The sequence below is a fragment of the Stegodyphus dumicola genome, chromosome 1, assembly GCF_044657685.1.
Source record: "Stegodyphus dumicola isolate Sdum_Otavi_A_Nest chromosome 1, ASM4465768v1".
NCBI lineage: Eukaryota > Metazoa > Arthropoda > Arachnida > Araneae > Eresidae > Stegodyphus > Stegodyphus dumicola.
Genome location: NC_140768.1, coordinates 188,594,035 through 188,606,788, shown reverse-complemented (window position 1 = coordinate 188,606,788; position 12,754 = coordinate 188,594,035).

Sequence of the window (12,754 nt, the reverse complement as noted above, 5' to 3'; positions counted from 1 at the left end):
TGCTCAACGGAAACCATATAAAAACTTAAATAATACTGCAATTTTAAAAATCGTTTTATACTCAACGCTGAAACTGTTTCTGTAAAATTCTCTACCTTATTTTGAGAAACTTTATGGTTGGAATTTTATGCGTGATATCAGTATTTAATATGATTATTTTCCTTTTTTTTTTCTTTACATATATGCAAATGAAAGCAAACTTAGCAATATTGATGTTGTAGAAGTATTGATGGCATAGATATGTACAAAGTTGAATTCTTTCAAAATGTTTACATTTTTGATAACTTTGCAGTAACAAGAGAGCAGCAGGCAGCAGTCCAGCTTAGCCGAGGCGTTGTAAGCGCCTTATGTTTAGGATGAAGCCTCAATTCAGACTGAGTTAGCTTTGGTTCTAAGTGCATTTTGATTGGATAACTAGTACCTTTGCAAAATTATTATTGGCTGTTTGAATTTTAGCTCCATTTACATTATCAGTGTTATGTAAGGGTCATATGACATGCATTAGTCTCAAAAGACATTATTATTTTTAGAATAGAGAAGGTAAATTAATTTAAACTTTAAGAGGCTATTGCTAATGTAAATTGTAATTTATCTTTTACATATTTTTTATCTTACACATGTATATGACTTAAATTCCAAAAAGTAGGGAAAAATTTGAAAAACGATATTGTACTATAAAACTAGCCAAAACATTTGCCCATAATTTGTTTCCTAAGGTAACAATACTCTCCGTTTTAAACTAGTTTTCAGTTATTCAAGATGGTACTAAGACCCCAAATGATCAGGGTTCTACCGTAAATACTAAAGTGAAGGAGAAGACATTTTTAAAATTCAATTGATATTTCTTGTGAAAGAAAGCGCCACAGCTGTACTTATCAATTTAAGGATAAAGATATACGAAGACAGATTTTAGCACGCTTATAACCTTAATAAACGTTAGCTTTTTACAATATGTAGATATTCCTTCCATCTAAAGATCAGTGACCTCCTCATCAGCTTCCGGCGGCATTTCATTGCTTGTAGTTGAAGTGCATACTTTATTCGGGACAACCCCACGAACGATATGTGTTCTCTTTTATTGGCAAAGGCGAGGGATCGCTTGCTGCAAAAGACGACCGCCCCCTCTCGATCGAAGACCCGGCGTCGTCTTGTCTAGAGTGGAATATCTTCTGCCCGGGCATCAAATAGGGCATATCTGCGGCGCCAGTGCGCAAAATGCATCTTCTATCGAGATTTTTTACTTCTTTTAACTTCCAAAATTCGCCATTTCTTTGTTGTTTCTCCTTCCCAGCGTGCACTACGAAGGTCGGAGTTATAGCCAGAGACTGCCTCTGTTCGTTTATTTTGAGAAGAAGGAGTATTTTAAAAATAATCTTTTGTCGCATCGCTTCTAGCTATCGGAGGAATAAAATTTATGGGGAGTTAAATCTTGCCTGGAAATATTCTTATCTATTTTTTTTTTCGGTGTGTATATTAGCTGATGGAGTCTGAGCGTAGCTGAAATAGGAAGAGGGGGAGGGCGAAACAAAGTTGCAATGTATCGTTTGTAATAAAAACGAAGTAGATCTCGGTAGCAGTTGCATTTGGAGTATATCTCTTGGATATAGTAAACATCATAAAATAAATATTTTTATCCCCAATTTTTTTTTTATCCAAAGCTAATCTAAGAGATTTGTTTTTGGTTGTTTATAAAGTTATCTTCAACACAGACATAAATAATATGTTGTTATGATAAAATGCGCATTCAGCGAAATACTGGAAGAAATTTTTTATAGGTCAGTAGGCGCACAAATCGATTAACTTCTGCAGCATTACATTTTTGAGAAAGTAATTTTGAATTTCAGCCCCTGCAATGCAATGAGAAATATTTAGTGTTAAAAAATACATGAGTCAATTCCGTTTTTCAATGATCCACTCTTTGAAGCCATTTTATTCCCGACCTCGTACGTTAACATGATGCAAAACTGTGGTTTCAAGAGAAACGAATTTAAGGAACGGCTGTACTGAACTTGTTCTAAGACAAATGGCAATCGTGGTTAATGTAATTCTTTTGTGGGTGCTCCAAGATTTAAAATATCTAAATAGCGGGCAAGCCCGCCAGATGAGCGGGGTGAGGCCAAGGCAAAATATAAATTTCTATGTACTCCCGAAAAGAGCGAAAATTAGCGTTTTCAGAGTTTCTAATTAATATCTTGGCTAATTAAAACTGTACGAAGATGAGAATGATCGAAATAGCTTCCCACGAATTTTTAGAATCTGGAGTACGTGTCCCCAAACTCAACTCCCCGTCGTTCCGGAGAAGATAATGCCACAAACAAACAGACGCACACAGATTTTAATAGTACTGACGGGCAAGTCCACCAGATGAGCGGGTTGCCAGCTAAAGCAATATTTATAAGTCCTATATACACATGAAAAGAAAATGTATAAAAAAAACACAGTTTTAATATGAATGAAATCGGTTCATTGTTTCCAAGCAGCAACCAATACGTAAGTAATTTTTTGTTGCCAAACGAGGAACCAAAAACTTTTGACAACTTATGTATGCGTACGGCGTCATGAAACTTAATGTAATATAACAACGTTTTCTCAATAGTAATAAAAGAATCAGCGTGGTAATAGCAGTATCGTGTCAGTTATCCTAACCTGAAACTAAAAAAGTCGCCAGCAGCAGCTATTTATTTAAAATGCTGCCATTGACGAAACATTTTCGACTTACAATGACGCCACATGCTATCACGTGCTTTCTTTAAAGTCAGAATGTGACTTTACATAATAATAATATATTTAATGTTTAGCAATGATATTTTCTTTCATATTTTGTAAAACTTACAAATTTTTTCTTAAAAAAGTCCACGGTTTGAAAGCGAGCAGTGGCAACACTTATCGAAATATAGCGTTTTCGTTCTATATCTTCCGTTCTACTGGACCAATTGACGAAATTCAAACTGCTTTTTTTATGTCTCGAAAGCACGACTTAGAATATATATTAGATTTATATATAGCATCATTCTAACATAGGCATTTTGACACAAAATCGGACTCTTTCTGAAATGACATGCCAGGTTTTTCCCTATTTCTATTGTACGCCTCAAACTATGCCTAAATATTAAATTTTGTAAAATTTGGTTCGAAATTTACGGAGAAATTCAAAAATTTATCTTGGCGTATTTTTTTCAATTTTCGCCAAGAATAATTCCCATTCACATTCAACTGAACTTGTTAATTTATAGCAACCTATTTCCCTGTTCGTTTTTTCATTGTAGACGAGCGGACAAAACGCCATCTTTCATATTTTCAAATAATTTTACAAAATGCATAAACCACATTTAGCGTTATTATCGCTCAAAAAAAAAGATGTCAAATTTCAAAACGCTCCAATATGTATATCTTAGAAAATTTTGAATAAAAAACTGTAATTTTTTGCAGATGTGGCTGAAAATACATCTACTTTAAGACAATGTTAAAAATTTTATAGGTTATATAAAAATATTTAAAAAATTTTTAAATAAATCATAAGAAATGTGCGAATTATATTTGGACTAAGTCTAAATTTCGAATTCTGGAAGATGGAATCAAGAAAGTTAAAAAAAAAAAAAAAAGAGGTATTAACAATTATATATATCAAATTCAATTAGCATTGAAAAGCTAAAATTTTGGGAGCTAATTTTTAAAAAAACTATGCGTACGATTTTTACAAAATTTGGCAGTTTGGCATAATTTGAGTCGTAAAATCAAAATATGGAAAAACAATTGGCATACCATTTCAGAAAACGTCCGATTTTGTGTCAAAATACCTATATTAGAACAACGCTATATTTAAATCCAATGAATATGCTAAGTCGCTTGGATGGTCCCCGAAGTTCGGACCTAACAACCTGAAAGGCTAGTTCCAGGGCAGGTCAGTGCAGGGCAGGACTTGTGTCCCTGGAGTTCTGTTAACATTGTGCAAAATGTTCAGGGAGCTTTGAATACTCCAATATTTGCAAGAACGATTTTCAGGTGATTGATTTAGAGCAACTTGCTGTCATGCCACCTTTTACGAAAACTCCCATTAATGCAAAGCCACCAAAGCCAAATGAAGATACAGAGAGCCACTTAGACGATGCTATGGCACAGTGAAGTGTACAGTGACGAATCTCGCTTCTGTTTCCCCAATGACAATAGACAAATCTGATCCTGGAGGCGACTGGAGACTTTACGTGACTTTAAACGCCATACTGTTCGACAACGCGGCATAATGATTTTTTGTGCCATCGCCATGAGTAGTTGGTTTGTATAAGAAGCACAGAGATAGCATCACTATGTATGGGTCATAAGCTGTAGTTAGTTGCTTTCCTACCTCTAGCCTTTACAAAACGTTGCTTTTATGCAAGGTGATGCCTCACAGCAATCATCAGCAGACAAGCCCTGCAATAAACTTAGATGCTTTCTTGGACACAAGAATCTCCAAATCTCACACTGATCCAGCATATTTGGGATATCGTTGGTCATTGTTTGCTTGATTTGTCTCAGCCTCAATCGGAGAACGAACTATGGAAGATGGTTGAATGCATATGGTCGTCCATCAGGTAGGCCATCCGCATGCTGATTTCATCTGTACTTCGAAGGGTTGCTTCTTGTACCTTCACAAGAGATGGTCTTGCTTCAGACTGAAAACTCTGTAAAATTCAATCGCTGAATAGAGTTATCTTTTTTTGAAATTAAAATCATGTATTTATATATGCATTATCTTTGTATGTTTATGAATTTCCCTCACATTTTATTCCTATTTGCGTGATGTTGCTTTTTTTTCCTCTCTCAGGCAGTATGTAAGACAGGGAATCTCGCTTTCTTCAGACAGTACAGGAGAGTAAATATATTTGAGAAATGGAAGGATAAAATAACCAACATAATTTGAAATGAAATTAAAAGAAAGGTTAATAAATTAGATCAAGAATTAATAGATTTTAAAATGCAATTCAAAAATTCACCATTTTTTTTTGGCATGAAACCATCTACCTTTGAGCCTCAGGCTCCACAAAGGCTTTAATAAAGAATTTGCTTAATAAAGAAACATTACATAACAAAGATACAAAAATAAAGACGCTTTTATTTACAGAGTATAATTCTATCAAGCAAGCAGAGACAGTCCCTCATTCAAACACATAAATTTAAAGAAACTTTTGTGTTTAGAATAACAATAAACTAAAATTAAACATTGTTGCCCCTCACAATTTATGTTAATAAAATATGCTAATAAAAATACCTTTTTTACTTCCTTGTACGAAGTAAAAAGGAAGTATTGTAATCGCGAAAAATTTCGTGTATCATATTTCAACGGAAATATCCATTTTGACGGCTATCGGATACAATTTAACGATGTTTTTGAGTGACATCTGTACGTAAGGACAAAATAAAGGACTCTTCTCCCCCCCCAAAAAAAATTATAAAACTGATTTAAAATGAATTCTGAAGAGATTTTTTCGTGGCGTCTGTACATACTCATGTATGTATGTATCTCGTATAACTCACAAACGAGTAGCCTCAGAACATTGAAATTTTGTACTGACTGCTATATTATGTAAATCCTATATGCCATAAATATATGGATAGTTAACATCAAAAGTATATAAATATATGTATAGGTAACACCAAAAGAATATAAATATATGTATAGGTAACACGGTAGATAGGTTCCTAGAAAATGCCATGTTGTGTCATGCTGTTTTGTATGAGACCCAGTGCCAGTATAAAAAGGGGGGAGACAACCCAAAACAAAAATATTACATATTTTAATTAAACGCAATTTTAGTTTAATAAATTTCTTCATTGTCATTGCTTAGTATAATCAACACAGAACTTTTTTTCGGTGGAATGAGATCGTTTTCACTTTCAGAATTTCTTTCTTCTTTTAAACTTCTGAGATTTTCTTCCCTCTTTAAAAAATCTGTAATTTTTATTTGCTTTCTAGTTCTTACCGGGTCATTTTAAATTTCTAGATATAGAGCTAGACAGTTTTGCAGCTCCCTTTTGAATTTTCCCCTTATTTCAGTGGAAGGATCTGCCCTCAAGAAAAATAACTCGAGATTTTCATCTAAGCGTAAGCTTTCTTTTAATTTTTTTAATGTTAAATTATTAATTTCACAATCTTCATCAGTGGTAGTGTCCTCAGAATTGATTTAATTTACAGATTCGGATGCCAGTTCTATCAAATCTTCGTCAATTTCTTCTTCCGCTAATAAATCTTGAGTGTCTTCAATAGCCATGTTCACAAAATCTTCGCCTCCGATTGATTTAGACGAATATACCAATCTAATATACCAATTCCATTTTATTACAATTCATGCACGTTTTCTATTTCAACTGAAGAGGGCCATATCTTCTAACATGCATTTAACGTTGGTGCTTTCAGTTTTTTCAGCGACGATACGATGTCGATTCAGTTCTTGATTGAAAATGTCTTCCAAGTTTCCATTACATTAATTGATTTTGAATCGGTTACGTCTAAAATCTACTGTAATGTTCTTCTTATGTAATATATTTTAAAGGATCCAATGGTTGGAGTAAAGAAGTAGTGTTAGGAAGCAGGAACAGTATTTTGACACTGAGATGATTCAAATCTTGTGGGTGGAGCATTATCCAATAGTAACAAGCGTCTTAAGGCTAAAATGTTTCTGCCTTAAATAACGTTCAGCGTCTGGCACAAAACAATTTAAAAACCAATCTTTAAATATATTCCCAGCTACCCAAGCTCTTGGATTTGCTTTCCAGTATACCGGTAAGGTGTTTTGATTTACGCCTTTAAGTGCACGAGGATTTAAAGATCTATGAACTAACAACGGTTTTGTCATAAAGTCATACTGCACAAAAGTAGCATTAGACAATTTTTAGACACCTTAAATCAGGATACAGTTTTTTTCTTTTTTCGATATAAAGGTTCTGCTGGGCATTTTTTCCCCATCAAATCCCAGTTTTGTTGGCACCGAAAAACTTGAACTGCTGTTTATCCTTTTTCTTCTATAATATTTTGTAAATTTTCAGGAAACGTCTTAGCAGCTTCATAATCAGCAGACGCGGATTCTTCTTGAATTCTTATGCTATGAATTGCAAAACGCTTTACTTGGGTTGACAGAAGATTCTTCATGATCTTTGAGGTGCTTGAAAATTTTGAGCACTTTTTGTTTAATGATATTATCATCCAACGAAATTCTTTTTTCATAACTAATATCAATCCAAATGCTCAGGGCCTTTTCCAATTTCTCAATTATTGGCTCCCCCGGGGGCAAACTGCACGTTTTGCGGATGTCGAAAATCCTGCAGCAGCAGTACTTATTTCTTTTTCATTTTTGTTAATAGTCCGGAGTTTCTATTTGTATTATCTAGATGTGACTCTGTAATCTTTTATTTATTTATTTATTTTTTTAAAATTTAGACTTAATAAATGTCTGCAGGGTGGACATCATACTGCAAGGGCTTGTTCCCGGTCAGTAGTCCTCCTTAGCAGTGTAAAAGTAAAAAAAGAAAGTCTGGAGTTTCTTGATTCCAATTAAAACTTTTTCCAATGGGAGATGCCTTTTCCCTTTTTAAAAGATGGTCTAAGATTTGTATCTGTACTTCTAAAGAAATGAGTTTCCTCATAAACGTTGTTTTTTTTATCTTTTATCGAATATGTTTGGGGACTGAAACTTAATGTCTTAAAGACGAAAAAGTTATTCTTTAACACACCGTGGCTCCACGCAGACTGCCGCCCAGCAGCGTGAGACACTTTTGTTTGCAGGCCACGGAGACAAAGATTCGAATTTTGGAAGCCAAACTTGCAGGATTTGCGTTTTAGATCACTTATTGTGACCTCATGTTGTTCACCTTCTACGATAGTGAGGTTTCTCCATTGTTATCTGGGGACTTTTATTCATACTGGTCATCTGGACATTTGTTCTTACGGGTATCGGATCTTGGAAGACATCTGGAAGAATTTATGAAACAAGGATTCTTATGTGTTAAATGACTATATAGATGCTTTGCACAATATGCAAAAACTTCGAGCGGAGTTCGTTAGATTTATTCGGATTGCTACGGCAATTTTCCGATGGCGATAGAGCGAAATCGTGTTATAGGAAAACCGTGTTGTAGGAAGGGTTCTCGCATTTTATGAATCGTGTTATAGCGAAATCGTGTTACAGGATGCCGTATTGTAGGAGGGCTACCTGTATGTATATATACTCACTCTGTTACTCGGCTCAGTGAACTCAGTTTCTTTATTCTTATATGTTTGAACTCAGTTTCTTTATTCTTATATGTTTGTAAATTATGCATTTTTTGCTTTACAAATGATTTAATTATGTTGTTCTTATCTTCTGGTTAAGATTTTTATGCCTTTAGTTAACCTGCATGCAGTAATTGTGCAATTATCAACAATTAAAAAATTTTTTTAGTGCGGCTAAGCCTAATTTTTGATTACCATGGCAACCATGTTTGTGTACATTTGAAACTAACAGAATAGTGGATAAACTATGCTTCGCAACAACAAAGTAATATCTTCTTTCATGATTGCGAATTAAATTATGCTTAATTCATTCTGGAATTATCCTTTAAGTTATTAGCTTGTTTTTGAGTGGAAGTGTAATTTTAATAGCAAAATTGTTTTTATAATTGTTTTAACTGTACTTGGTGTTTTATGGTTTACTATATCTTTCAATTTTTATGTATCATTGCCTTGCCGCGAAGTGAGAACTGAATTAATTAGTAGCGCACGCGCATTAGGTAAGCGGCCCTGAATCGTCTGTGAAAAACTGTTTTTTTTTATTTGTTTAATTTCTTTTATACATCGTTTTATACTAATTATTGTATTTGAATAGAACTTGTAGTAATTCTTCAGATGATATAATTTTTGTGCACTCTGAGTTATAAAATGAATGAGATGTAGCGTTGAGTGTACCTAACGCCAAAGTGTCGCTATGGTAAATAAATATAGTGAACTTTAAAGAGTGTATTTATTCTTTTGTGGTTTACGCGCTATCGACGAAGTCGATTTAATTCAAAATTTGTTAACTGTCAATTCAATATGTTTAAATGAAATGCAGGAAAATTACATATAATTTAATATTCCGTACAAGGAAATCATGGGGTGTACAAATCAGATTTTTTATTTATATGAATCTGACGTGTTTATAATAAAGTAAATAAATATTTAACAAGCGGACGATAGCATAGAAAAAAGAAGTAATATTTAAGAAAAATATTTTTTCGTAGTAGAAATGAAAGAAGGACAGATGCTTCAATGTCGCAAGTAAAATGGAGATATGAAAAATAAACGAAATACTTTCCAATCTTCAGTTTCTGACTTGTGAAAAATTAATGTTTTTGGATTTAGGGAAAAGAATAAAAAGAAATAGCTTAGTATCCGAGTGATATAAATGCTGCAAAAATTTCCCCTGAAACATCTAATTTAAAATATCATGCTATTTCAATGATTTTGGAAATGAAAAATAAGAGTTCATTCAAAAAACGAAAATTCACGGATTTAATTTACCTCAAACATATTCGAATAAAGTATTTTAATCTTGCTAGAAATATTTTAATCTTAATTGCTTAAAAATATTTTAATCTTGCTAGTGGGGAAAGAAGCTACAGAAAATTTATAGTAATGAGAATAATTATGCAAGCCCTTCATCTTTTGGAAGAAAAATTTCCCAATATGGCTTTTCAAATGTGGCTGTTTACTCTGTTCGCTGATTAAGTTATTAAATAGATTTTGAGAAAATTATTGTTGATTTTGATGAGTTAAAAAGGAGAAAAATAAGCGTTTGAAAAAAGCGTAATATAATACATTAACTTTATTATTATCTGTACTGTTTAAACATCGTTTATCAAAAAAGGTATAAATTAACGTTTTTATTTTAAAAAAATCTGATGTGTACACCTGACTTTCTTGTACGGAATATTAAATTATACACATTTTTTCTTGAATTTCATTTAAACTTATTGGATTGAATTAAATCTACTTCGCCGACAGCGCATAAACCACAATAGAATAAATGCATTCTTTAAAATTCTCTCTAGTATTTGTTTATCATAGCGACATTCTGGCGCTAGATTCACTTAACAGTATTATATTTCGTTCATATTATAACTCATAATGCACAAAATTTATATCCTTTAAAGAATAGAATTATCTAATCGTTGCCACATGTTCTATTCAAATACTATAATAAAGCTAGAACGATGTATAAAAGAAATTAAGCAAACAAAGCAAAGAAGAAACAGTTTTTCACAGACGATTGAGTATTTCTCATTCAATTAATTCAGTTCTCATTTCGAGTGAAGGCAAAAATACATAAAAACTCAAAATATCTATATTAAAAATTACGAAGTAAATCTTAAACACTTATTTCCTCGAAAAAATTCCAGAAAGGATTAAGCATGATTTAATTCGCAATAATAAATGAAGGCGTTATCTTTGTTGTTGCGAAGCTAAGTTTTTCTAGATTGGAAACAAATCCACTATTCTGCTGTTTCACATGTAAACAATCAATGGCCGCCATAAAAAAAGGCTTAGCGGCACTTAAACAACTTTAAAAGTGTTGATAATTCTAAAAATATTGCATACAGATTTACTAAAGGCATAAAAACCTTAACCGGAAGATAAAAACGACATAATTCAATCATTTTTAAAGCAAAAAATGTACAATTTACAAACATATAAGAGTAAAGAAACTGAGATCTCTGAGCCGGGTAACAGAGAGGATATATATATAAATATATTTATATACGTTTGGCGCGGCCGATTTCAACGAAAATACGAGGTGCACATCTACATGTTATAGCAGTCCTATATACAAAATTTCAACGTTCTGAGGCTACTCGTTTTTGAGTTATGCGAGATACGTACGTACGCACGTACGTACATTCGTTAGTACAGACGCTACGAAAAATTCTCTTCAGAATTCATTTTAAACAGTTTTATAATTTTTTTGGAGGAAAGGAGTCTTTTATTCTGTTCTTACGTACAGATATCACGCAAAAACATCGTTAAATTGCATTCGAATGGATTCAAATTGCATTCAAAATGGATATTTTCGTTGAAATATGCTACCTGAAACTTTTCGCGATTACAATACTTCCTTTTTACTTCGTACAAGGAAGTAAAAATTATAAACCATTTTTCTGAATTTATGAAACTCAGATAAAATTATTGGAGATATGATTTAAACTAATTACCTTTATATAATATGAACTATATTAATATGGCCGTGGAATAAAATCTTCAGCTTCAGCAGTCTGCTAGAGCTAATGCCGCTTTAACGTTAAAATGTGCTTACTGAAATATAAAGGGGACATTAGTTTAAAAATTTAATTCCGTAAAAGAAAAAAATACTAGAAAACGGTAGAAGCAAAATTATTACTGTTTTCTAGAACACAAATCTGATTCTACTATATGAATAAGACCTGCCTTTTGGGAAAATATGTATTGATCATATCGTTTCATGACAGTCTGAATAACAATGCTTATAACTTATTAATAGCAGAAACGTTGTTTTAATTGACATTTTGTTTTTTGTTACGTATAAATTGAAATATTTTACTCTTCTGTTTGTGTACGACTCCTGAACGTGATTTCAAATTTTAAAATTTAAAAAAAAAAATCTGAAAGGTTTTAGGTTTTAAATTACGTCTAAAGGGGCATTTTTTTAAACATTCTATGTGTTACCTTTATTTATTAAATATCATGTTACAAAAGTGTATTGCTCTCTGGCCTGGCGTTTTATGTAATGAAATGGCTAAATTTCTAATTTGAAATAAGCTAAAAAATACAGGCGATATAACTACACTTAAATCGGTCTATAAACACGGTATCGCATTTACTATAAAATAGAGGCTTAAGTAAAAATCATTTTAACAGAAAAAGCTTTTTTTTTTTTTTTTTTTTCTCTTCTAAGTCGCTTTGATATTTAAATTCTGCAAATTATATTGCGAATAGAAAAACAATTGCATCCACAATAAAATTCTTCGCAAGTTCGGGCACTGCTTTTAAAGGCCATAATGCGATCCGTCTTCAAGAAAAAGCAGTAGTTTGACTAGATTAAAGTATATGAGGATTTTTACTTGCTTGTACGAAGTAAAAAGGAAGTATTGTAATCGCGAAAAGTTTCAGGTAGCATATTCTACGAAAATATCCATTTTGACCTCTATCGAATGCAATTTAACAATGTTTTTGCGTGATATCTGTACGTAAGGACAAAATAAAAGACTCCTTTCCTCCAAAAAAATTATAAAACTGTTTAAAATGAATTCTGAAGAAAATTTTTCGTGGTGTCTGTACTAACGTATGTACGTACGTGCGTACCTCGCATAACTCAAAAACGAGTAGCCTCAGGACGTTGAAATTTTGTATATAGGACTGCTATAACATGTAGATGTGCACCTCGTATTTTGGTTGCAATCGGCCGCACCAAACATATATAAATACATTTATATATATATCCACTCTTTTACCAGGCTCAGTGATCTCAGTTTCTTTACTCTTATACGTTTTTAAATTGTACATTTTTTGCTTTAAAAATGATTGAATTATGTCGTTTTTATCTTCCGGTTAAGGTTTTTATGCCTTTAGTAAATCTGTATGCAATATGTTTAGAATTATTAACAATTTTAAAGCTGTTTAAGTGCCACTAAGCCTAATAATTTTTTTGATGGCGGCCATTGCTTGTTTACATTTGAAACAGCAGAATAGTGGATTTGTTGTCAATCTAGAGAAAATTAGCTTTGCAACAAC